Genomic DNA, 25,822 nt, shown 5'->3' on the forward strand with positions numbered 1-25,822 from the left:
CCGGGATTACAACAGATGCGTCTTGACTGTGTAATCTGGACGCGTACATTTTTTGGCCAACTCACACCGGCTGCGCACAGCTGCGGTCTCAGCTCCGTTGCCGACCACTGTCATGCGTGATAATGTGGCATTAAAAACAACGACAAATGCACAGAAAGTCTGTACTCAACAGAGAAGCAGAAACAGAGGTGGACTTTCTTTGATTGAACTCATCGTCCACTCCCATAGCTTCTGCTATGACGTTCCATGCTGTATTCCTTAAGTTGTCCTTTTAAAAAGGATGTGCCGTGTCATATCTAATTTTGTTGCTTTCCACCTCGATTATAAATCTCTCCTCGTCCGTGTTCGCCGGTGTTTATACAGTGAATTAAGCGTTAAGCATTATGACGTTTTGCTGACATGATTGCGAAATGAGAGCCGGCGAGTGTTTTATTCTGAAAAGTAACCAAAAATTTATTTTGAAACTGAGTCGGAGAACATGCAAACTCCACCCAGGAAGGCCGGAGCCTGGACTCGAACCGGAGTTCTCAGAACTGGGAGGCGGACGTGCTGGTATTGGTAATAATATTGGTTTATTGGTATCGGTTGAAAATAGCATTATCGTGCATCGCTAATAAAACAATTCTAAATGCACTAAATACACAACTTATACAATTATATTACTACTACTACTACAATTACTACTACTACTATTATTAGTAATTACTAGTTATGTAATTACTTTGTAATTTTAACATAATTCATCCTTTAATTTCCTTCATAGGCATTCAGCTTAGCATTCAGCTATTAGTAGAGATCGACCGATATGCTTTTTTCAGGGCCGATACCGATTCCGATTATCGGTAGTCAAGGAGGCAGATAACCGATATTTGAAGCCGATATTCATTTGCAGTAAAAGTTAAAATGTTGGCACCAAATTTTTGAATAATGCAAACCCTAACCGTTCTTTATAATGGATTCTCACACTAAACTTTTCATTTTACATCCTTCTATCTGCAATAAGACGTTGGTGGCGGGGGGAGTTAAATGTGGGGGCCAATGTGACATTACCTTTTATAGCATTTGGGATACTTGTAGTTTTATTCTATAAATGTTATATTTTTATATTTTGAAGTAATAGGAGGAACCCTGTCATTCAAAATGTGCATCAGCTGTGGCATTACTTATTACTACAGCAAAAATAAATAAAAAAATTCCATGAGAAAAACTATTCATCCCTGAACACCATACAGTTCTTGTAGACCTTATTATGATTATTGTTATTGTTACCATATAGACAGTTTTGATAAGCTGAGGATCTTAAATCGAGAACAGCAATATCATGCTACTCCTCTCTACAAGAGAACTGTCAAAAGACACTTCATCATGTAGTTTACTGCCACTTAGGATGCCCCAATCAACGCAGAAAAAGGTCGAGTAAAATAACTTGGTTATAATAATAGTAAGAATAACTTGGTTAAACAGACATTGTTGCGGTGGACCGCTGCCAGTTTCTGCTGTTTAATGTGTTTTACACTTATAGACACGTGTGTGTATATGGGCACACTATTCTCTCACTACTGTACTGTACTGTATCACTTAATGGCACAGATGTACTTGTCTAAGTAATAACTGGGCTGCAACATTGCTAATTCACATTAACAAGCACTATCTTAGCTGTCCACATGAATAGTTACTAACACACGAGAAAGTTATACAACACACCAAACATGAGCTCATTATTCAAAGTATGATGCACGTAACGAAATTACATCACTGAACATTAATTGCAGCCGTGTACGGCCGTAGATGTTACATATTAGTGGCATCCATTGAGAGGATAATGTCCCAAATGACGGCAGACATGACGTGAAAAGAGAGACAAAACGAGCAAATAAGCACACTATACTTTAGTGCACTTCTCTACTAATGCCAAACATACGGAAGAGGACACGTTCGTGTAGTTAAACGGTGTTTGAGACACTTAATTTGTTACGGAGCGGACTTTAACGAGGTGCACAACGAGCTGTCAATCAAATCGACGTCGAAGCTTAAGGCACACAATGGCAAACCAGTGCGACAAATAAACACAATATAAAGTAACTAAACGCTATTTAGTGTCATTGTGGCATCTCACTGCATAATAACCGCTATGCAACAAGTAGTGGACGTGAACCAGAATGCAATGTGTGCGTCACGAGAGGTAAATATAATGACGTTACTCTACTCTTAACATGGAACTAGACAATATAATAATGACAACTGTTAATATTTGGAACCTTTCTAACAAACATTATTTACTTAATTAAGTGAAAATGTGTGTGATTCCCTCCCCGAGTAGTTCAAGTAGCGAATTAGCTACTGGGTGTTAGCCTACATGCTAAGCTGAACACACCACTGTTAGCTAGCGGGGATTCAATGCAAGGCAATGCAGCTCCATTCATATAGTGCATTTAATACACAACATAATTCAATGTGTTTAGCTTATCATGGTGAAACGATCGGCGGAGTCTCTTCTCTTTTAACTTACCTTCGAAGCATGTGTCTGTCGCGTTGTGTACGTGGGTGCGTGTGTGACCGGCTACTGTGATACAGGCATACACTACTGATTGGTTCTGGCTCTTGCACGGCTAACCAATCAAATGCTGCTATGGGCGTTACATTGCTGGAGTTGGACTCCATAACAGACAGAGACGCTCTGGGCTGCATTCGAAGCGAAAAGACGGAGTTTTAAATGGATCGCTCATATCGGCCGTCAGATTAATAAAACAGACCGATACCGATATGTACCAATATGTCAAATATCGGCCCCGATTATCGGCCCGACCGATTATCGGTCGATCTCTAGCTATTAGCATTCAGCTTTCAGCATTCTTGCGCAATTTCTCCAGAAATTGCACTTAGTCTAGTTATTATAGCATTTTATTCTCCACACTTTTTTGTGAGGACCAAAATACATCTTTATCCAACAGAATGAGGACATTTTAGTGAAGTGAGGACATATTGGCCGGTCCTCACTTCGCAAGACCTCTTTTTGAAGGTCAAGATTTGGTTTTAGAGCGTGCGTGTGTGCGTGCGTGTGTGTTCATGGGCAGATGTGCGTGTTTACGTTCGTGCGTGCAAATAAGGCATAGCATGCAAAACTTTCAAATTTGACAACATAATTTCTGACTTAGTTGATTTATCAAAAATAAAATATGCTTAGATTTAAAAGTTTTAGATTAAACTTATATTTTGAAGAGGTCTTTAAATAGTGAAGTAATAAAAAAGTTTAGTTTCATTACAATCCATCCATCCATCCATTTTCTTAATCGCTTTTTCTCACAAGGGTTGCGGGTGTGCTGGAGCCTATCCCAGCTGGCTTCGGGCAGTAGGCGGGGGACGCCCTGAACTAGTTGCCAGCCAATTCAGGTAATTACAATACAGTAACGCAATAAATGTAGAATAAGATTTACCAGTTAGCCTGGCAAGCCACACCCACTTCCTTGAAAGAAAGAAACTGGGTCTGGAAAGGCTGCTGATGGCAATTCGGCCCAGCTCGAAACATCCCAGGCAAATCAAATTTGTTTATTTGCTGTGACTTATTCTTCGTGAGTGACACTCTTCGGCTCGGGAACAAAGTCTGTCCTCTTCCTCATAACATTCAAAATCAAGTTTTTACCGCAATAACAATAAAAATCATTGCTGTCTCTCTTTGACTAGTCATGTTGGATTTCCTTCGTCTAGCCATGTACGTCTCCGTCCACTTATACTGTTTACTACTTGGCTTCTACATGTCGCTTTTTCATGTCACATCCGCTCTTTGCTGATTAGTTCTCTTTCCACTCTCTTTCTGGTCAGGTTTGCCCCACTTCAGAAATGCGCGTCATTGTGACTGTGCCCAGACTCACTCACTGGTAAAGCAATGAGTCTGGTTTCCAGGCTAACTACCGGTAAATCTACAGATGGGTTTTAAAAGAAAATCATACCAAACAATGGTGTTATTTTGCAATCATCATCATTTTCTTAATTATGACTGCTTTTACCATGTTTTTTGCTTCAGACAACTCACATTCATCACATTGCATTTGAGGTACAATTTTCGCATATTTTCAAGAATACATTCAGTGATACAAGTAAAATGAAATGGTGATTTAAAAGAGCATTAAAAATTATACAAAGACATTTGTAGAAAGGAAGGGGGCAGATAAACAGAAAGAATTCCCTGTGAGGCCCAGCAGCCTTGGGTGAGGTTAGCCGAAGGGCGCCCATCTGGCTGTGTGAATTTTTGATTGGCACATAACTACACAGTGATGCAGTTTGACAAAATTCAAACAGTGTTTATGAAAAGATAACATAAACACACTAGTCACTCGAGGCTCAGCGTTCACCTGCATGTGTCACCTTGGAGTGTGAGTGAAAGGCCACGTCTAATGAGCAATGCTTCACTGGGCTCTTGGATTAGGGTGTTTATAAGTGAATCACTGTCAGATAAAGGCTATGCTTATAAACTGTGTTAATATTTTGAGCTACATGTTCAAAAGAATTATCTCCTTAGTGCACACTGTCTTAAATGGGGCACTCTGTCTTTTCTTTTGCACCACCATGTATTGACGTGTGAAAAAGAAGTATGCACTTAAGTTACAATAATATAATGGCTGAAAGGTTTTTGTTTTTTTTGTTTTTTTTATAGTGAAAAGAACTTTACAAAGCCTCAGTCATTCACTTTCTCCCACACCAGTGTTAAAATCCCAAAATGTTTTCCTTCTTAAATTAGAACAGTTTATTTTGAGGAAGTCACGTGACACACTTTTACGGAATTAAATGTTAACTCTTTGACTGCCAGCCATTTTCAGAAAAGATCACCTCATACTGCCAGCTGATTTAGAGCATTTTGACTGCTGTTTCAAGGCCCAAAGAAAATTGCGTTAGGACTTTGCAAACACCGAGACTACCAAATGAATGATTCAAGTCTCATCTTTCATCAGAAAAAAAACATTGTTTCTATCTTATTCCGCTTTTCCGTAATCTGCAGTAGAAAACAGGTTGGTTTAAGCGAAATCCCGGTTTTGGACGAAAAGTCTGAGAAAAGAAGCTTTTTGTGAAGCGATGTATTTCATGCACATCTTTGATTTTGCCGCTGTTGTTGTTTTTTTTTCATTTTGTAAAACACAAACACCTGAAGAGTGCTTTCCTTTGAAAAAACAATAACACCGACAATAAAAAGTGTTTTTTGATGGCAAATAAACAATTTATTGACAGTAAACAGTATAACAATTTGACTATCTTGACAAACTAACTTGCAGTGAAAAGGAAGACTTCATGCCCGCTTCATGCCAGTTGGAATTTTTCAGGCAATGATCTGCAAATACAAATTGAAATGTACATATTGTAATTATTCATTTTACAGCAATGTGATGCAAATACTGTATGTATTTACTTTTCTTCTTGGATCTGGTGGGAGTTGCAATACTCCTGGCTCTCTGAGCTGTAAATAATAGAAATATATTTATATATATTTACTTTCAGAATGTTTTATTTTATTTTAGTGCAGTTGTGTAATGTTTTTTTTTTTTTTTTTTTTTTTTTACCTCTGCCCGATAAGCTGCAGTGGGCTGGAACAATCGGACGACCGGGGACGGACCTTGTAGCAAAATGCACGATCTGTGAATTGTACATTCACATTAGTTATGCAACGGTTGTTATTGTGTATATCAGCAGAGTTACACATGCTGTTTGTCACCTCTACACAAACGTTTGATGGACTAGTGAAAGCTAGTTAGCGAGCTAGCTCGTAGCATGTTAGCGCTTACCTTAGCATATTTCTGGCTTGATCTGAGGATGTTGGTTTGCTGTATAATCATATTTTTCACGCCCGGATTGTTTCCACTCCTCCAATGATGAGTTGGGCTGATCATAAAATGTCTTTGACTCGCCGCATGTCATCTAGGATCCACGGAAGCCCGTGAAGCCAGCCTGGTCCAAACTAGTGATGTCACAAATGGAACTGGAGTCGCGAGTCATGCCCAGCACAAAGGGGGCGTGGTTAAATGGAGCCCGTATCGAGGCGCGTCTCTTTTTTCCTCATATCACGTGACCGAAGGCAAACGAGGCCCCGTTTTCAGTGATCACGTGACTGACTCGCATCGTGAGTCGCGCTCCATAAATAGTCCTGGAAAACCCAGGAAGGGTCCCCCGCATGACCGTCTGACGTCACGTGAGTCTTGGATCATTGCTGCGCTACTGCTTAAGAATGGAGCCATCCAAAATGCGAAGGACTTCATCTAGGCCATCAGGTCACACACGTTTTCGTTCAGTTTCGCTCCACTACCAGGGGCACTAAATAATCTTTACTTCATAAAATAGATTTATTAGTAGTAAGTAAGAATCCGTGGAGTTCACCCTCTGAAAACCTGCCAATTTTGTATTTTCGGTGGTGAAACCCCGGCACTATTTTGCGATGAGGCGCAGTGATCTCCGGTGTGGGCGTAGTGCCATTAGGTCGGTAGTGGTGTGATTTAGGTCACATGAGCCAATCAGGTAGCTGCTGCTTTCTCCTCACCATAGCAACCGCATATCAAAAATGGCGACCACAACGTCGGAGAGCGAAGAAGAGCGAAAGGAGAAAAAAGTTAAAAAGAAAGTGGTGAAAAAACTTCGTTCCCGTTCAGGTTTGCCCATCGCTTCAGCTGGCCCCGTCCTTCCAGCCATCTGCATCATTTGTAAAAATAAATTTCAAAGTATATTCGTCTGGGATCGGAAGGCACACGGAAGAGGGATCATCTCGCCAAAGCAGAAACATTGTCAGCAGGTATGTGCTACACACACGCGTGCCCATTTCTGTTATTAATGTGACCGATATTTTGTATAGGGCTGAAAATAATTTGTTGCTAGGTTAAGTTTTAAGGCTATAGTTTATTAAAAACGCGAGCTGCTGAATGATTTATCGAGTGAATCCAACAGTTGTTACCAAACTCGAGTTACCTGTGCCCATCAGTCATAATAGAGAGTCACAGCTACACGCTCCCTTTTCCCCAAACTCTCTCTCATCAACCTCAACAAACACTTTACTTAAATCTGTGATGTGCATATACTGTAAAGAGGTGATGTGACAATAACACTTATAATGTAATTCTTTTTTGTCTAAAGGCGGGTTGCTGCAGGCAGCTGAGATGAAGAAAGACTGTTCCATTCTTCTGCATATTCAAGACAAAAAACTGTGTCACAATGGAGGTGCAGTTTTGTTTTAGAGATTACACAAGGTTCTTAAAGTCAACAGAAACAGCAACCAGGGACGAACAAATGTGAGTTGTTACATTGCACTATTTCATTGTCACTTTGCTAAAATTACATGTTTCAAAAGTAAAGCATTGGTCAGCAATATGTCACTTGTATTCTGTTTACATTTCGAGACAGCATTAATTAGAAAGCATGACTCTGCACATGTTAAGTGAGTGTAGGTGTGTTTCAGACAACCCTATGCTGAGAGCTACAAACTCTTTTGTGAACAAGTAATCCGTCAAAGGATTATAGTTGACAAAGATGTGATGAGAATGGACAAGCTAAGAGGTTTGTGAACAGTGTTAAGAAACATGGGGATCTTGATGCTTCAGACTACAGATAACGTATAAATCTTCACACTGAAAAACATTGTCTGAAATCTATGGGAAGAGATTTGTCTAAAATCTCACTGTTTCAGAAAAAAATAGTTTGCTGACAAACTCAATTTAAGTTAAAAATAAATAAAATAAATAAAATTGATTCTCTAAAAATGAAAACCAGTTGGTTGTTAATTATTATATGCAAATGTGTTTTTTTGTCTTCTGTATTTATAATTGTTCTTTGACCAAGAAAGTATATAGGCCTATAGGTATATTTTTATTTCTATCCAAATATACGATTATTCACTAGAATTTTCAGTAGGATATCCGAATACCAAAATATTCGATAGCTGCAGCACTAATAATACTAATTTTGAGTTGTGGCACGCCCACACGAGTTATTTTACCACACACCCATGTCAAAACTAGCTTACTGCACACACTGCACACCAACGTCAAATTTTTGACGTCATAATAATAATAATAATAATAATAATAATAATAATAATAATAATAACAATAATAACAACAATAATAATAATAATAATATATTATAAATTTTGTTGGATCCAAAAGCAACTTACATAATTATAGTTTCATATGATTGTAATTGTCTTATTTTCAAATGTTTAAATATTTTCTTGATTTGAACAAAATATAATTGTTTTGAATAATCTTGATTTCAATTATTACCAAAATAATTGTGATGATTATTTTTTTCCATAATAGAGCAGCCCTAGTGTGATGTGAATATGCATATCTTGTGCTGATCTTTCCCTTTAATTTTCTATTTCAGGCAGTATATACTGAAACGAAGATTGAGGTGTGATTTCCCCCAGCTGGTTTTTCACACCCCTTTCCAGCAACAACTCTGCAATGGTTTTTGTAGAGACATTATCAACAACTGACAAACTTTTAGACGGGGTACCTCACTCATCAGATACATCAACTACTGAGTCTACTGACGTAAGCCAAGAAAGTGACACTAACACATAGCTGGTAAAACATCAGGTTGTAAAATCACAGGGCATACGAGGACACTTTACAGTGCAGGGCTGTAAAATCTATGTAAAATTTGCCATTTTGTTTGTTTCATTATCAAGATGTTAACTCTCCATTTTAACACTTTTCAAGCAAAAACAAAAATGTCTGTATTCCATTTTTCCACAACACAGACCTTTGTTAAATTGGTCTGCCAAAAAAAAGAGAGCTGTTCCAATGAAGTTCCAAATGTTTTATTGTGAATGCACATTTGATTTTTATTTTATTTATTTTATTAATATGTTTTGAGTGGGGGGCAGGGGTGGGGGGGCGGGGGGTATAAATGACATGCTGTGATGACACAATCTGATACTTTAATAAATATTCTATATGTTATAATAATCTGGGCTCTGAATGCATCTATTTTCATCTAGTCCATTTTGCCTTGTTCCAGGTTTGTGGTGCATGGTAGTATTTTTGGCCAATGTATGCTGCTTCTTGTGTACCTTTCATGACGTAATATGTTGTGAATTGTTTTCATATATGAAACATAAACATAGCTAAATGTAACATCCGTGTGCTGGTTTCACTTCTAGTTGAAGCGTTTTTTTGTTTTTTTGGCACAAATTTAATATATTTAATTATCTAAATTCACATGATTGCACCAAACCACCAATACTTGTTTCTGATGTTAGGTACATGTATTTATAACATCTGGGAATGATTTTCTGTTGCCAAATTTAATGTAAGACGTTTTACAACCAAAAACAGCAGCACAAGATTTTCGTTTTTTGTTATTTACCTAAATATGCATTTCTGGCTTGTGACAAAATTGGGGCAGGAAAACATTGGGTGAACTTTTAACCCAAAGTTCAGAAGGGTATTATCTATCAAAAAATGCATTGAACAAGTAGTGCCCAGACAGTGGAGCGAAACTCATTTTCTAGGCACTTTTTTGGGGTTCACCCCACGGCCTAATCAGTTTGGGAGCATTTCAAACAGATATCTCCCAACAAGGTATACAGACATCTGTACCAGTTGGCACTTCAGTTCCTTTGCACACCTGCTTCCTCTGTCCCCTGCGAGAGGGTTTTCTCAAAGGCAGGGGAAATCATATATAAAAAAAAAAGGAATCGACTGAACCCCAACACAGTCAAAATGATTTTATTCCTTAACAAAAATCAATAAAATACACCATTCCCTCGATCCAATGTGTGTCCCAGTTACACAAGCACATCAAGTAACTGAACATACAACTGACAAATATACGGACAATATTTAATGGACAAAACTTCCATTATTTTGTGCACAGATTTACTGATTTGTTGCCTGTGAACCACATAACATCTGCGTTACACCAAATGACCAGCAGATGTCAGCACTACTAAATGAGCTATTAAATGAGGCCTCGACTGATCAGCCTTTTGGCGAAGCAAATGGCCCAAAAGACTCGATACATTCACGGGGCTTCATCCTGCCATCACTAGTCCAAACTGTTTCAAACAGCAGCCACTAACGTCACACCCCCTCCTCTTCCCATTGGGGGTGGGTTGAAATGACGCAAAAGAGAGTGGTCACTGCCATCTAATGGCCATAGTTAGTCATTACAGTACAGGATCAGTTTACAATTGCAACCACGGCTGGTCAAGGCTTTCCTCTAAATTCCCATTAAAAGCGCTGTTTTCGTCAATTCCCGGCGGCGGCGCTATATGGTCTGTTTTTAGGGTTTGGCAATTGCCGAACCTGACAAACAAAGAGTTACCCCAGGTTTACACCGGTTGCGTGTGCGTCTTGACTGCGTGCTCCGGATGCGTCAATTTTTTGGCCAATCCACACCGCTGCGCTGCACAGCTGCGGTCCGGCAGCTCCGTCGCCGACCACTTCCCGCCGTGTCTCGCGTGACCGCGCGCGATCATGTGGCATTAAAAGCAACGACAAACACACAGAACGTCTTTGCTCAACAGAGAAGCAGAAAGAGAGGTGGACTTTTATTATTTTGTGGCTTTCTACCTCCAATATAAACCTCTCCTCGTCCATGTTCGCTGGTGTCTAAACCGTGAATGAGCACCTCGCACGTTAACTCCAGGCCCGTCTACGCCCACATCACGTTTTGCTAGCATGCTTGAGAAATAGGAGCTGGCGAGTGTTTTATCTTGAAAGGTAACCAGAAATTTATTTTGAAACTGCGTCGGTCTTCCTGTCCCGCTCGATGTGTTTTGTGCTAGCTTGCCATTTCTCCACCATGCGTGATCATTGATGCCAAGGGCAGCTACATGTCTAAATGGTCCTTAGACATCTAGGCTATAAAGAAAGAAAGAAAAAAAAAAGTTTACAAATGGTCTCAAAGTGAAAGTTTTTTAGATGTCGGTTTAATGTCTTTTAGACGGCTAAAAAAGGTCTACAAATGGTCTAAGTCAATTATAAGTAAATAAAATACGTGTTGGCAAATCAACGTGTTACGTAACCAAACAGTCGCTTCCGGGTCACGCAACTTGCGTCAAGTCAAATATCCAAAGTGGAAAAAAATGTCCAAATCGCCCGTTATCCGTTTTCTCCATTTTCCATTTGTGCACAAAATCGGAAAATGGAAAACGAGTCGTTATCCGTTTTTTCCATTTTCGTTTTGGAACGAATATTGAGAAAACAACTCGTTTTTTCGTTTTTCCACTTCCCGTTCAGTTTGGAAAAACGATTGAACCAATCATACACGGATTATTCCAACTTCAGTACATTTCAGTATTTCATGCTATGAGCTATACCAGGGGGTGGTCGAGTGGTTAGCACGTCCGCCTCCCAGTTCTGAGGACTCCGGTTAGAGTCCAGGCTCCGGCCTTCCTGGGTGGAGTTTGCATGTTCTCCCCGTGCCCGCGTGGGTCTTCTCCGGGTACTCCGGTCTCCTCCCACATTCCAAAGACATGCATGGCAGGTTAATTGGGCGCTCCGAATTGTCCCTAGGTGTGCTTGTGTGTGTGGATGGTTGTTTGTCCCTGTGCGCCCTGCGATTGCCTGGCAACAAGTCCAGGGTGTCTCCCGCCTACTGCCCAGAGCCAGCTGAGATAGGCGCCAGCACCACCCGTGACCCTTGTGAGGAATAAGCGGCCAAGAAAATGGATGGATGGATGGAGCTATACCAGCTTTTCAGTTCCAAAATTCACAATTTCCGATTTCGTAGCCGATTATTCCCACATTCTACACTTTCTATTTAATTCCACATTATTCATCCGATTTACTTCATTCCAACTTCAATCTAGTCCAGTAATTCACGCCATGAGCTCTTACAGCTTTTCAGTTCCAAAATTCACAATTCCCGATTTCGTTGTTGATTATTCCCACATTCTACACTTTCTATTTAATTCCACATTATTCATCCTATTTACTTCATTCCAACTTCAGTACATTCCAGTATTTCATGCTATGAGCTCTTCCAGCTTTTCAGTTCCACAATTCACAATTTCCGATTTCGTCGTCGATTATTCCCACATTCTAAACTTTCCATTTACTTACACATTATTCATCCGATTTACTTCATTCCGACTTCAATCTAGTCCAGTAATTCACGCCATGAGCTCTTACAGCTTTTCAGTTCCAAAATTCACAATTTCCGATTTCGTAGCCGATAATTCCCACAATCTACACTTTCTATTTACTTCCACATTATTCATCCGATTTACTTCATTCCAACTTCAGTATATTCCAGTAATTCATGCTATGAGCGATTCCAGCTTTTCAGTTCCAAAATTCACAATTTTCAATTACATAGCCGATTATTCCCACATTCTACACTTTCCATTTACTTCCACATTCATATGATTTACTTAATTCCAACTTCAGTCCATTCCAGTAATTCATGCTATGAGCTATTCCAGCTTTTCAGTTCCAAAATTCACAATTCCCGATTTCGTTGTCGATTATTCCCACATTCTACACTTTCTATTTAATTCCACATTTTTCATCCGATTTACTTCATTCCAACTTCAGTACATTCCAGTATTTCAAGCTATGAGCTATTCCAGCTTTTCAGTTCCATAAGTCACAATTTCCGATTTCATCGCCGATTATTCCCACATTATACATTTTCCATTTACTTCCACATTATTCATCTGATTTACTTAATTCCAACTTCAATCTATTCCAGTAATTCACGCCATGAGCTCTTACAGCTTTCCAGTTCAAAATTCACAATTTCCGATTTCGTAGCCGATTATTCCCACATTCTACACTTTCCATTCAACACCATTCAATATCATACAATATCATTCAGCATCATTCAACATTATTCCAAATCATTCCACAGGTATTCATTCAGCTCTCCAGCCTTCACACGCCATTTCTCCAGAAATGGCATTTTCTAGTTTATAAAGCGCTTTAAGAACAGGCGTTGCTGTATACAAAGTGCTGTACATAAACATCAGTTTTGCGGTAAACAAGAACAAAGCAAACATTTTGAAGTGCGAATACAGGGTTTGTTTGTTTTTTGTTTTTGTTTTTTTACAAGCAAATACATTATGCATCAGTGAACAAATAAGAAATAGTGAATAAAGAGATAAATAAATACATAAATAAGTAGACTAAACATCAAACGCATCCACACCACAAAACACCAAGAACAAGTCTCATGTTGCGCCAAAAGCCAAAGAATACAGATGTGTTTTAAGACGTCTTTTAAAAGAGGATAAAGAGGGGGACTGCCTAATATTTAGTGGAAGGTCGTTCCAAAGGGAGGGACCAGCAACAGCAAAGGCTCGATCTCCTTTAAGCCTCCGCTTAGCCCTCGGTACATCCAACTGAGTCTGGTCTGCTGATCTGAGGCACCGGGCAGGTGTGTAGGGGTGCAAGAGCTCGGCGAGATAAGGTGGGGCAAGACCATTGAGAGATTTGAAAACAAATAGAAGAATCTTAAAGTGGATTCTAAATTTCACGGGCAGCCAGTGAAGAGAGGCCGGTATAGGGGTTATGTGTTCCCTCTTCCGGGCACCAGTATGGAGACGAGCAGCAGCATTTTGGACAAGCTGGAGACGCTGCAGGGAGGACTGGCTGATCAGATCCTGATAATTGTTTTGAATAATCTTGATTTCAATTATTACCAAAATAATTGTGATGATTATTTTTTTCCATAATAGAGCAGCCCTAGTGTGATGTGAATATGCATATCTTGTGCTGATCTTTCCCTTTAATTTTCTATTTCAGGCAGGATATACTGAAACGAAGATTGAGGCATGATTTCCCCCAGCTGGTTTTTCACACCCCTTTCCAGCAACACCTCTGAAATGTTTTTTGTAGAGACATTATCAACAACTGACAAACTTTTAGACAGGGTACCTCACTCATCAGATACATCAACTACTGAGTCTACTGACGTAAGCCAAGAAAATGTATAAATAACATGCTGTGATGACATAATCTGATACTTTAATAAATATTCTATATGTTATAATAATCTGGGCTCTGAATGCATCTATTTCTGTCTAGTCCATTTTGCCTTGTTCCAGGTTTGTGGTGCATGGTAGTATTTTTGGCCGATGTATGCTGCTTCTTGTGTACCTTTCATTACATAGTAGGTTGTGAATTGTTTTCATATATGAAACATAAACATAGCTAAATGTAGCATTCGTGTGCTGGTGTCACTTCTAGTTGAAGCGTTTTTTGTTTTTTTGGCACATATGTAATATATTTAATGATCTAAATTCACATGATTGCACCAAACCACCAATACTTGTTTCTGATGTTAGGTACATGTATTTAGAACATCTGGGAATTATTTTCTGTTGCCAAATTTAATGTAAGACGTTTTACAACCAAAAACTGCAGCACAAGATTTTCGTTTTTTGTTATTTACCTATATATGCATTTCTGGGTTGTGACAAAATTGGGGCAGGAAAACATTGGGTGAACTTTTAACCCAAAGTTCAGAAGGGTATTATCTATCAAATAATGCATTGAACAAGTAGTGCCCAGACAGTGGAGCGAAACACATTTTGTAGGCACTTTTTTGGGGTTCACCCCACGGCCTATAACCACCGGAGACACTTTGTGTTAACTTGCTAACATTGGCAGGGATAACTCGATCGCACAAGGGCGCCGTTTTTTAACAGTAGAACCAGAGCTGTATTTTGGAAGTTAAACTTTGATGTGTGTTGTGGCCCTTCGGCGATGTCTTTCCTGAACTGTTGGCGCTCAACCTACATATCAACAACATACCACGGCACCACCTAGAGGTCACATAAATAACAATACACCACAATGTGGTGTTACTCTTTGGACAAAATTATGTTTCTCCCTTTTTTACTTTTCATGCGCCTGTATGCATATTATTCCCATGCTGCTATTTTATTGTATTAAAAACTTGATAATATTTATATGAGTCATTATTCTATCTTTACCGCTGACAACGCTGTTGAATTTCCATAGTAAGCACGTTTCAGCATGTCACCATGGGCTGACATGAAAAAAATAAACAGCAAGGAAAGGCATTACATCTGATTCAAAATATTGACGACGTCAGTGAAGAGACGTGGCGAAGAGGAGGCTACAGACCAGGGAGGGTTTGGTGGTTTATTGAACATATTAACACATTACAAAATATAAGTTGAAGTTAAAATTTAAAAAAAAAATGAAGAAAGAAAATAACTCATTAATGTCATAAATTACATGTTCAAAAGTAGAAGGAAGAAGAGCAATAATTGATCTAGTCCTACTCTCTATTCTATCATGTTAATGTATTAATAAACTATTCTTATCTAATAACGTATCATTAAAATAAAAAAAGAACTAGAGCTGCGAGCAGCTATAAAGGGCCCTCGCAGCCCGTGCCACGTTGGGGTATTTGCACGTTGGGGTACTCGCACATTGGGGTACTGGCACATTAGGAGCAAAATTTCTTTTAACATGGCATGATAAAACTTTCCATGTGGATTTTTTTTGCCAGGTGTGATGTGTGTGTCAAGCTCAATGGGTTTTGGTGATTGTTAAGATCTGCAAAAATCAGCGTCTTTTTTTTATTTTTAGGGAATGAGTTGACCTGATTGGTATTTTTTGCAAAAGTATATACACCCATCATCGCTCGTACTCATTGCACGATGTTGCTTTTATTGTCTATAGAGGCTATCAAAAATAAATAAAACAAAATAAAAAAGTATGCATATGTTTGGATCGGTCTGATACCAGTGAACATCTTGAGTAGTGGAAAAAGTAAAAGTATATTCATAAATGACTTAGCTATAACACTTAGAATGAGTTCACAAATTTTGTACAAAATACCGTAAGTGGGGTTGTTGTTTTTTTTTTTTTTTATGCCTCAAGGACTAGGTGGCGCTGTATTTATAACTGAATTTTGTCATAGAGATACATTCACGCCTTGACTATAAATATACATGTCAAGATTGGAATTTTTTGAAGCATGTACCGGGGAGTTATTAAGCATATCCTTCATTCACGATACTGCTTTTAACGTCCAAAAAGGCTATCAAAAATAAATAAAACTAAATAAAAAATATGTATGTTTGGATAGGTCTGATGCCAGTGAACATTTTGAGTGGTGGAAAGTAAAAGAATATTCATAAATGACTTCGTTATAACACTTACGAGTTACGAGCTTACGAGCTTTAATGACATGCTTGAAAATTGAAAAGATCAGATACTCTCTCCATTATTCTAATGGGAGATTCCTAACCCTAACCCTAACCCTTTTTTTTTTTTTTTGCCAGGTGTGATGAGTGTGTCAAGCTCAATGGGTTTTGGTGATTGTTAAGATCTGCAAAAATCAGCGTCTTTTTTTTATTTTTAGGGAATGAGTTGACCTGATTGGTATTTTTTGCAAAAGTATATACACCCATCATCGCTCGTACTCATTGCACGATGTTGCTTTTATTGTCTATAGAGGCTATCAAAAATAAATAAAACAAAATAAAAAAGTATGCATATGTTTGGATCGGTCTGATACCAGTGAACATCTTGAGTAGTGGAAAAAGTAAAAGTATATTCATAAATGACTTAGCTATAACACTTAGAATGAGTTCACAAATTTTGTACAAAATACCGTAAGTGGGGTTGTTGTTGTTTTTTTTTTTTATGCCTCAAGGACTAGGTGGCGCTGTATTTATAACTGAATTTTGTCATAGAGATACATTCACGCCTTGACTATAAATATACATGTCAAGATTGGAATTTTTTGAAGCATGTACCGGGGAGTTATTAAGCATATCCTTCATTCACGATACTGCTTTTAACGTCCAAAAAGGCTATCAAAAATAAATAAAACTAAATAAAAAATATGTATGTTTGGATAGGTCTGATGCCAGTGAACATTTTGAGTGGTGGAAAGTAAAAGAATATTCATAAATGACTTCGTTATAACACTTACGAGTTACGAGCTTACGAGCTTTAATGACATGCTTGAAAATTGAAAAGATCAGATACTCTCTCCATTATTCTAATGGGAGATTCCTAACCCTAACCCTAACCCTTTTTTTTTTTTTTTGCCAGGTGTGATGAGTGTGTCAAGCTCAATGGGTTTTGGTGATTGTTAAGATCTGCAAAAATCAGCGTCTTTTTTTTATTTTTAGGAAATGAGTTGCTCTGATTGGTATTTTTCGTAAAAGTATATATACACACATCATCGCTCGTACTCATTGCACAATGTTGCTTTTATTGTCCATAGAGGCGATAAAAAAAATAAATAAAACTAAATAAAAAATACGTATGTTTGGATCGGTCTGATACCAGTGAACATATTGAGTGGTGGTAAGTAAAAGAATATTCATAAATGACTTAGTTATCACACTTACAATGAGTTTACAATTTTTGCAAAAATACCGTAAGTGAGGCATTTTTTTTATGCCTCAAGGACTAGGTGGCGCTGTATTTATAACTGAATTTTGTCATAGAGATACCTTCAGGCCTTGACTCTAAATATACATTTCAAATATGGGATTTTTTGGAGCATGTACCTGGGAGTTATTAAGCATAGCCTTCATTCACGATATTGCTTTTAATGTCCATAGAGGCTATCAAAAATACATAAAACTAAATAACAAAAATATGTATGTTTGGTTAGGTCTGATGCCAGTGAATATTTTGAGTGGTGGAAGGTAAAAGAATATTCCTAAATGACTTAGTTATCACACTTAGAATGAGTTTACATTTTTTGTACAAAATACCGTAAGTGGGGTATTTTTTTTTCATGCCTCAAGGGCTAGGTGGCGCTGCATATATAACTGCATGTTGTCATAGAGATACCTTCAGGCCTTGACGATAAACATACATGTCAAGTTTGGGATTTTTTGGAGCATGTATCGGGGAGTTATTAAGCATATCCTTTTTCAGTGCGAAACACAAATTTTGATGCCCCGCCCTCATCATATAGTATTTCCAAAAGTAAAGATTTTTCCGTCTGTTGTTGGCTCAGGTCTTGGCATCGTCCAGGTCAAGTCATAAGTCAGTCGGATAAAACGTGTAGGAGAAGTGGGCAAAAGTATGCCCTCTGAAAATGTGCAAAAATCGTAAAAAATGGGACATTCAAAAATTCGTAGCTCACTTCCTGTTCATTTTAGCATATGGGTCCAGGAGACTTTTTTGTAGGTCTTTGGCTCCCTCATACACGTAAAAATTTTCGTAGATCTTGCTTAAACGTACAATCGGGGCTGCTTCGTTAAAAAATTCTAGGGGGCGCTATTGAGTCATTTTTGTAAAAATAGCACAATCAACAATAAAATATTGTTCATTTTACCAGGCCAGATGTGTGTGCCAAGTTTCATGAGTTTCTGCGCATGTTTAGACCCTCAAAACTGGCGTTGTTTTCTTGGCGAACAGTGCTTAGCCACGCCCACAGCGACTCGCGAAAACTCACAAACTTCGTGTTGTGACATCATGAAGGCCGAAACCCTCATCTGAGCAAATATGAGGTTGGTCCAGTTAACGTGTTTGGAGAAAAAATTTACAAGAAAATTCGTAAGAAAAAAAATTGCCACTAGGTGGCGCTATCAGTAAGATGAAATATAAGTTCGAAGATGTCTTTAGGGCTGGACTCTCATCAAATGTGTGAAATTTTGAGAAGATAGGATCATCTCGGTCAAGTTCATGCAGCTTTTATTGTCACGAAAAATCTTCAGACTTTGCGGTACCGTAGCGGCCACGCCCTTTGGCGAAAAGTTACAATATTCGGTGTTGGGCATGATCAACATCTTAAGGCTTTTCTGACCAACTTTCAACTGGATCCCTTCAACGAGCTCAGCGCAGTAGCTAAAAACGTAAAGTATGACATTTATTGTCACCACTAGGTGGCGCTATATGTATAACTGAATTTTATCATATAGATGTTTTCAGGCCGTGACTATTACGTTGCCTGAGAAGTTTGAGATTTTTTGGAGCTTGAACATGGGAGTTATTAAGCATTTGCTCTTTCTGGACAAATGAAATTTTAAAGACAATATTTGATGCCCCGCCCCCATCATATAGTATTTCGAAAAGGCAAGACTTTTTGCCCAGTTGTTCTCTCAGGTCTTGAGATGATAAATGCCAAGTTTGATGTGAATTGGATGAAAAATGTTTGCAGAGGGGGAAAAAGCATGACCACAGTGAATGTGCCAAAATTGGCCAAAATTGGACATAAAAAAATTCATAGCTCATTTCCTGTACATTTTAGCTACATGGTCCCAATAGACTTTTTTGTGCGTCTCGGGGTGCTACACGTGCCTGCCAATTTTCGTTGCTCTAGCTCAAACGTGCCAGGCTTGGTTTTTATTTTTCTATGCTAGGGGGCGCTATAGAGTCGCGTTGTTATGACGACTTCATAATATCAAATTTTTCGCCGGGCCTGAGGAGTGTGCAAAGTTTGGTGAGTTTTCGTGAATGTTTAGGTACCCAAAACCGCGATCGTTTGCGGAGAATAAAGAAGAAGAAGAAGAAGAAGAAGAAGAAGAAGAAGAATTCGAACGAAAAACAATAGGGACCTCGCAGCGGTCGCTGCTCGGGCCCTAACTAGAGCTGCGAGCAGCTATAAAGGGCCCTCGCAGCCCGGGCCACGTTGGGGTCCTTGCACGTTGGGGTACTTGCACGTTGGGGTACTTGCACGTTGGGGTACTGGCATATTGGAAGCAAAATTTCTTTGAAAATGGCATAATAAACGTTTACATGTAGAATATTTTTTTGCCAGTGTGTGTGTCAAGCTCAACGGGTTTTGGTGATTGTTAAGACCTGCAAAGATCAGGGTCCTTTTTTATTTTTAGGCAATGAGTTGCCCTGATTGGTATTTTTTTGTAAAAGTGTATATACACATCATCGCTCGTTGTACTCATTGCACAATGTTACTTTTATTGTCCAAAGGGGCAATCAAAAATGAATAAAACAAAATGGAAACGTACATACGTTTGGATCGGTGTGAAGCCAGTGAACAATTTGAGTGGTGGAAACTAAAAGAATATTCATAAATGACTTAGTTATCACACTTAGAATGAGTGTACATTTTTTGTACAAAATACCGTATGTGGGGTATTTTTTTTTTTTTATATATAAGCCTCAAGGGCTAGGTGGCGCTGTATTTATAACTGAATGTTGTCATAGAGATACCTTCAGGCCTTGATTATAAGCATACATGTCAAGTGTGGGATTTTTTTTGGAGCATGTACCGTGGAGTTATTAAGCATATCCTTCATTCACGATATTGCTTTTAATGTCCATAGAGGCTATCAAAAATAAATAAAAATATATATATGTTTGGATAAGTCTGATGCCAGTGAACATTTTGAGTGGTGGAAACTAAAAGAATATTCATAAATGACTTAGTTATCACACTTAGAATGAGTTTACATTTTTTGTACAAAATACCGTATGTGGGGTATTTTTTTTTCATGCCTCAAGGGCTAGGTGGCGCTGCATATATAACTGAATGTTGTCATAGAGATAACTTCAGGCCTTGACGATAAACATACATGTCAAGTTTGGGATTTTTTGGAGCATGTACCGGGGAGTTATCAAGCATATCCTTTTTCATTGCGAAACACACATTTTGATGCCCCGCCCTCATCATATAGTATTTTGAAAAGTCAAAAATTTTCCCCTGTCGTTGGCTCAGGTCTTGACATGGTCCAGGCCAAGTCTTAACTCAGTCGGATGAAACGTGTAGGAGAAGTGGGCAAAAGTCTGCCCCCTGTGAATGTGCAAAAATCGTCAAAAATGGGACATTCAAAAATTCGTAGCTCACTTCCTGTTCATTTTAGCATATGGGTACAAGAGACTTTTTTGTAGGTCTTGGGCTCCCTCATACACCTAAAAATATTCGTTGTTCTTGCTTAAACGTACAACTGGGGCTGTTTCGTTAAAGATTTCTAGGGGGCGCTATTGAGTCATTTTTGTAAAAATAGCACAATCGCCGATAAAAAATTGCTCATTTTGCCAGGCCAGCTGTGTGTGCCAAGTTTCGTGTGTTTCTGTGCCAGTTTAGGCCCTCAAAATTGGCGTTGTTTTCTTGGCGAACAGCGCTTGGCCACGCCCACAGCGACTCGCGAAAACTCACAAACTTCGTGTTGTGACAGCATGAAGGCCGACACCCTCATCTGAGCAAATATGAGGTAGGTCCAGTTAACATGGTTGGAGAAAAACATTGAAGAAAAATCGTAAGAAAAAAAATTGCCAGTAGGTGGCGCTATCAGTAAGATGAAATATAAGTTTGTAGATGTCTTTAGGGCTGGACTCTCATCAATTGTGTAAAATTTTGAGAAGATAGCATCATCTCGGTCAAGTTAATGCAGCTTTTGTTGTCACGAGAAATCTTCAGACTTTGCGGCACCGTAGCGGCCACGCCCTTTGGCGAAAAGTTACAATATTCGGTGTGGGGCATGATCAACATCTTAAGGCTTTTCTGACCAATTTTCAACTGGATCCCTTCAACGAGCTCAGCACAGTAGCTAAAAACGTAAAGTAAGACAATTATTGTTACCACTAGGTGGCGCTATATGTATAACTGAATTTTATCATATAGATGTTTTCAGGCCGTGACTATTAAGTTGCCTGATAAGTTTGAGATTTTTTGGAGCTTGAACATGGGAGTTATTAAGCATTTGCTCTTTCTGGACAAATGAAATTTTAAAGGCAATATTTGATGCCCGGCCCCCGTCATATAGTATTTCGAAAAGGCAAGATTTTTTCCCCAGTTGTTCTCTCAGGTCTTGAGATGATAAATGCCAAGTTTGAAGTCAATTGGATGAAAAATGTTTGCAAAGGGGGAAAAAGTGAGACCACAGTGAATGTGCCAAAATAGGCCAAAATTGGACATTAAAAAATTCATAGCTCACTTCCTGTACATTTTAGCTACATGGTCCCAATAGACTTTTTCTGTGCGTCTCGGGGTGCTACACGTGCCTGCCAATTTTCGTTGCTCTAGCTCAAACATGCCGGGCTTGGTTTTTATTTTTCTATGCTAGGGGGCGCTATAGAGTCGCGTTGTTATGACGACTTCATAATATCAAATTTTTCGCCGGGCCTGAGGAGTGTGCAAAGTTTGGTGAGTTTTCGTAAATGTTTAGGTACCCAAAATCGTGATCGTTTACGGAGAAAAAGAATAATAATAATAATAATAATAATAATAACTAGAGCTGCGAGCAGCTATAAAGGGCCCTCGCAGCCCGGGCCACGTTGGGGTCCTTGCACGTTGGGGTACTTGCACGTTGGGGTACTGGCACATTGGGGTACTGGCATATTGGAAGCAAAATTTCTTTGAAAATGGCATAATAAACGTTTACATGTAGAATATTTTTTTGCCAGTGTGTGTGTCAAGCTCAACGGGTTTTGGTGATTGTTAAGACCTGCAAAAATCAGCGTCCTTTTTTATTTTTAGGCAATGAGTTGCCCTGATTGGTATTTTTTTGTAAAAGTGTATATACACATCATCGCTCGTTGTACTCATTGCACAATGTTACTTTTATTGTCTAAAGGGGCAATCAAAAATGAATAAAACAAAATGGAAACGTACATATGTTTGGATCGGTGTGAAGCCAGTGAACAATTTGAGTGGTGGAAACTAAAAGAATATTCATAAATGACTTAGTTATCACACTTAGAATGAGTGTACATTTTTTGTACAAAATACCGTATGTGGGGTATTTTTTTTTCATGCCTCAAGGGCTAGGTGGCGCTGCATATATAACTGAATGTTGTCATAGAGATAACTTCAGGCCTTGACGATAAACATACATGTCAAGTTTGGGATTTTTTGGAGCATGTCCCGGGGAGTTATCAAGCATATCCTTTTACATTGCGAAACACAAATTTTGATGCCCCGCCCTCATCATATAGTATTTCGAAAAGTCAAGATTTTTCCCCCTGTCGTTGGCTCAGGTCTTGACATGGTCCAGGCCAAGTCTTAACTCAGTCGGATGAAACCTGTAGGAGAAGTGGGCAAAAGTCTGCCCCCTGTGAATATGCAAAAATCGTCAAAAATGGGACATTCAAAAATTCGTAGCTCACTTCCTGTTCATTTTAGCATATGGGTACAAGAGACTTTTTTGTAGGTCTTGGGCTCCCTCATACACCTAAAAATATTCGTCATTCTTGCTTAAACGTACAACCGGGGCTGCTTCGTTAAAAATTTCGAGGGGGCGCTATTGAGTCATTTTTGTAAAAATAGCACAATCAACAATAAAATATTGCTCATTTTACCAGGCCAGATGTGTGTGCCAAGTTTCAGGAGTTTCTGTGCATGTTTAGACCCTCAAAACTGGCGTTGTTTTCTTGGCGAACAGCGCTTAGCCACGCCTACAGCAATTCGCGAAAACTCACAAACTTCGTGTTGTGACATCATGAAGGCCGAAACCCTCATCTGAGCAATTATGAGGTAGGTCCAGTTAACGTGTTTGGAGAAAAACGTAGAAGAAAATTCGTAAGAAAAAAAATTGCCACTAGGTGGTGCTATCAGTTAGATGAAATATAAGTCAGTAGATGTCTTTAGGGCTGGACTCTCATCAAATGTGTGAAATTTTGAGAAGATAGGATCATCTCGGTCAAGTTAATGCAGCTTTTATTTTCACGAAAAATCTTCAGACTTTGCGTCACCGTAGCGGCCACGCCCTTTGGCGAAAAGTTACAATATTCGGTGTGGGGCATGATCAACATCTTAAGGCTTTTCTGACCAATTTTCAAATGGATCCCTTCAACAAGCTCAGAACAGTAGCTAAAAACGTAAAGTATGACATTTATTGTAAACCACTAGGTGGCGCTATATGTATAACTGAATTTTATCATATAGATGTTTTCAGGCCGTGACTATTACGTTGCCTGAGAAGTTTGAGATTTTTTGGAGCTTGAACATGGGAGTTATTAAGCATTTGCTCTTTCTGGACAAATGAAATTTTAAAGGCAATATTTGATGCCCCGCCCCCGTCATATAGTATTTCAAAAAGGCAAGATGTTTTGCCCAGTTGTTCTCTCAGGTCTTGAGATGATAAATGCCAAGTTTGAAGTCAATTGGATGAAAAATGTTTGCAAAGGGGGAAAAAGCATGACCACAGTGAATGTGCCAAAATAGGCCAAAATTGGACATTAAAAAATTCATAGCTCACTTCCTGTACATTTTAGCTACATGGTCCCAATAGACTTTTTTGTGCGTCTCGGGGTGCTACACGTGCCTGCCAATTTTTGTTGCTCTAGCTCAAACGTGCCGGGCTTGGTTTTTATTTTTCTACGCTAGGGGGCGCTATCGAGTCGCATTGTTATGACGACTTAATAATATCAAATTTTTCGCCGGGCCTGAGGAGTGTGCAAAGTTCGGTGAGTTTTCGTGAATGTTTAGGTACCCAAAATCGCGATCGTTTGCGGAGAATAAAGAAGAAGAAGAAGAAGAAGAAGAAGAAGAATTTTTACAAAAACAATAGGGACCTCGCAGCGGTCGCTGCTCGGGCCCTAATAATCCGATCGAAAAACAATAGGGACCTCGCAGCGGTAGCTGCTCGGGCCCTAATAATAATAATTTTTACAAAAACAATAGGGACCTCGCAGCGGTCGCTGCTCGGGCCCTAATAATAATAATTTTTACAAAAACAATAGGGACCTCGCAGCGGTCGCTGCTCGGGCCCTAATAATAATTTTTACAAAAACAATAGGGACCTCGCAGCGGTCGCTGCTCGGGCCCTAAAAATAAATACGTAGAAATGGAACAATAAAAATCTTAGATGTCATGAACAGTTAGCCGGCAGGTTCCATCTGAAGATTCAACACCTCACCTATACACCGTCTGACTGGAGAGGCGGGCGTAGGATATTTTGTGGACCCATAGAGGAGCTACAATACGTCATTTACATAAAAAAATAAAAAAAAAAAAAAATAAATAAAAAAAAAACAGCTTGTATTTCCGTGTCGTAATCATTTTAAGCAATTGCGTCATTGCCAGAGCTTAAGCCGTCAAAATTACGATTCTGGAGGGCTCCAGGTGGAGGAGTGGAACCGTCACTTGCCTTTGGTGCCGTTTGGCGTGGGTTCTATCCTCCGCCTGGGAGAGGCCCATGTATGTGGCCTACAAGAAGTAGGCCGCGCGTGTGAGTGGGTATAAAAAAAATAATAATACGATTCTGGGAGATCTATTTAGTAGTTTTAAAATTCTGATAGACATAAGATGCGTTTCCATTGCTCTTTTTCACAAAAATAAAAGCGATATTGTGCTATTTCAATAAAGTACAATTTCGAATTGTCGGTGTTTCCAATGAAGAGAGTTTCGCTTCTGAGGCGCAATTCTCGGAATGTCCCGTCCCGCGAGACCTCGCTGTTCTGTAGGAGGTGCTCATGATGTTTACGGTAGACGGAAGCCCGGTGTAGTTATATTACTTTAAAAACACTCACCCCTCATCGGGCGGTTTCGGGCATTTAGTGTTGGTGTTGTTGTGTATGTCCCTCGGCAGTCGGCAAGCAGTTCTGACACGAAAGCAAGTGGCACCGTACTTCCTACTTCCTGTAATCCTAAAATGTTGTTGTTCCCATGCAGAAGCTGGGTAAAAGGCGGTTTACAAATTGTTAAAAGTTTCTGATGTTTTCTGCTAAATTCACCAGACATGGCAGGACAGGATTTCAAGCTCTCCTCTCCTTCAACTTTTCGAAGGAGTCTCGCTCGATTACACCTCTCTCTCTTTTATGCTCATGACGTGCAGTAGCCGACACAAATCACTTCAGCATGTAAAACTAACATACAAACCCGATATTAATAATTCTCAAAACAAATAGTAATTGCAAGTTTAATAAAAAAAAAATAATACACATAAACGTGTTACATTCCTTTCCTCCGTGACCGGGCGGGTGTCACATGA

The 25,822-nt window shown here is 39.1% G+C and overlaps 3 long non-coding RNA genes across 5 annotated transcripts in view; 1 reads left to right on the forward strand and 2 right to left on the reverse strand.

Moving 5' to 3' along the window:
- Window positions 1-25,591, reverse strand: part of LOC144024169 (uncharacterized) — a 45,171-nt gene extending 19,580 nt beyond the window's left edge. For both annotated transcript variants that reach the window (XR_013284698.1, XR_013284697.1), the window contains exon 1: window positions 25,362-25,591. This is a non-coding gene — a long non-coding RNA (uncharacterized LOC144024169). The remainder of the gene's footprint in view (window positions 1-25,361) is intronic.
- On the reverse strand, window positions 5,254-5,939 carry LOC144023489 (uncharacterized). The gene is made up of 3 exons (XR_013284559.1): window positions 5,550-5,939; window positions 5,399-5,446; window positions 5,254-5,320 (listed from the first exon to the last, which is right to left on the reverse strand). It is a non-coding gene; the product is annotated as an uncharacterized LOC144023489 (long non-coding RNA).
- On the forward strand, window positions 6,270-8,803 carry LOC144023877 (uncharacterized). Of its 2 annotated transcripts, XR_013284631.1 has the most exons (4): window positions 6,270-6,769; window positions 7,108-7,262; window positions 7,430-7,527; window positions 8,356-8,803. It is a non-coding gene; the product is annotated as an uncharacterized LOC144023877 (long non-coding RNA). The 2 variants fall into 2 exon arrangements; XR_013284630.1 differs by lacking the exon at window positions 8,356-8,803 and having other exon boundaries at window positions 7,430-8,001.
- Window positions 25,592-25,822: the final 231 nt, after the last annotated feature.

This window comes from Festucalex cinctus, chromosome 8 (assembly GCF_051991245.1).
Source record: "Festucalex cinctus isolate MCC-2025b chromosome 8, RoL_Fcin_1.0, whole genome shotgun sequence".
NCBI lineage: Eukaryota > Metazoa > Chordata > Actinopteri > Syngnathiformes > Syngnathidae > Festucalex > Festucalex cinctus.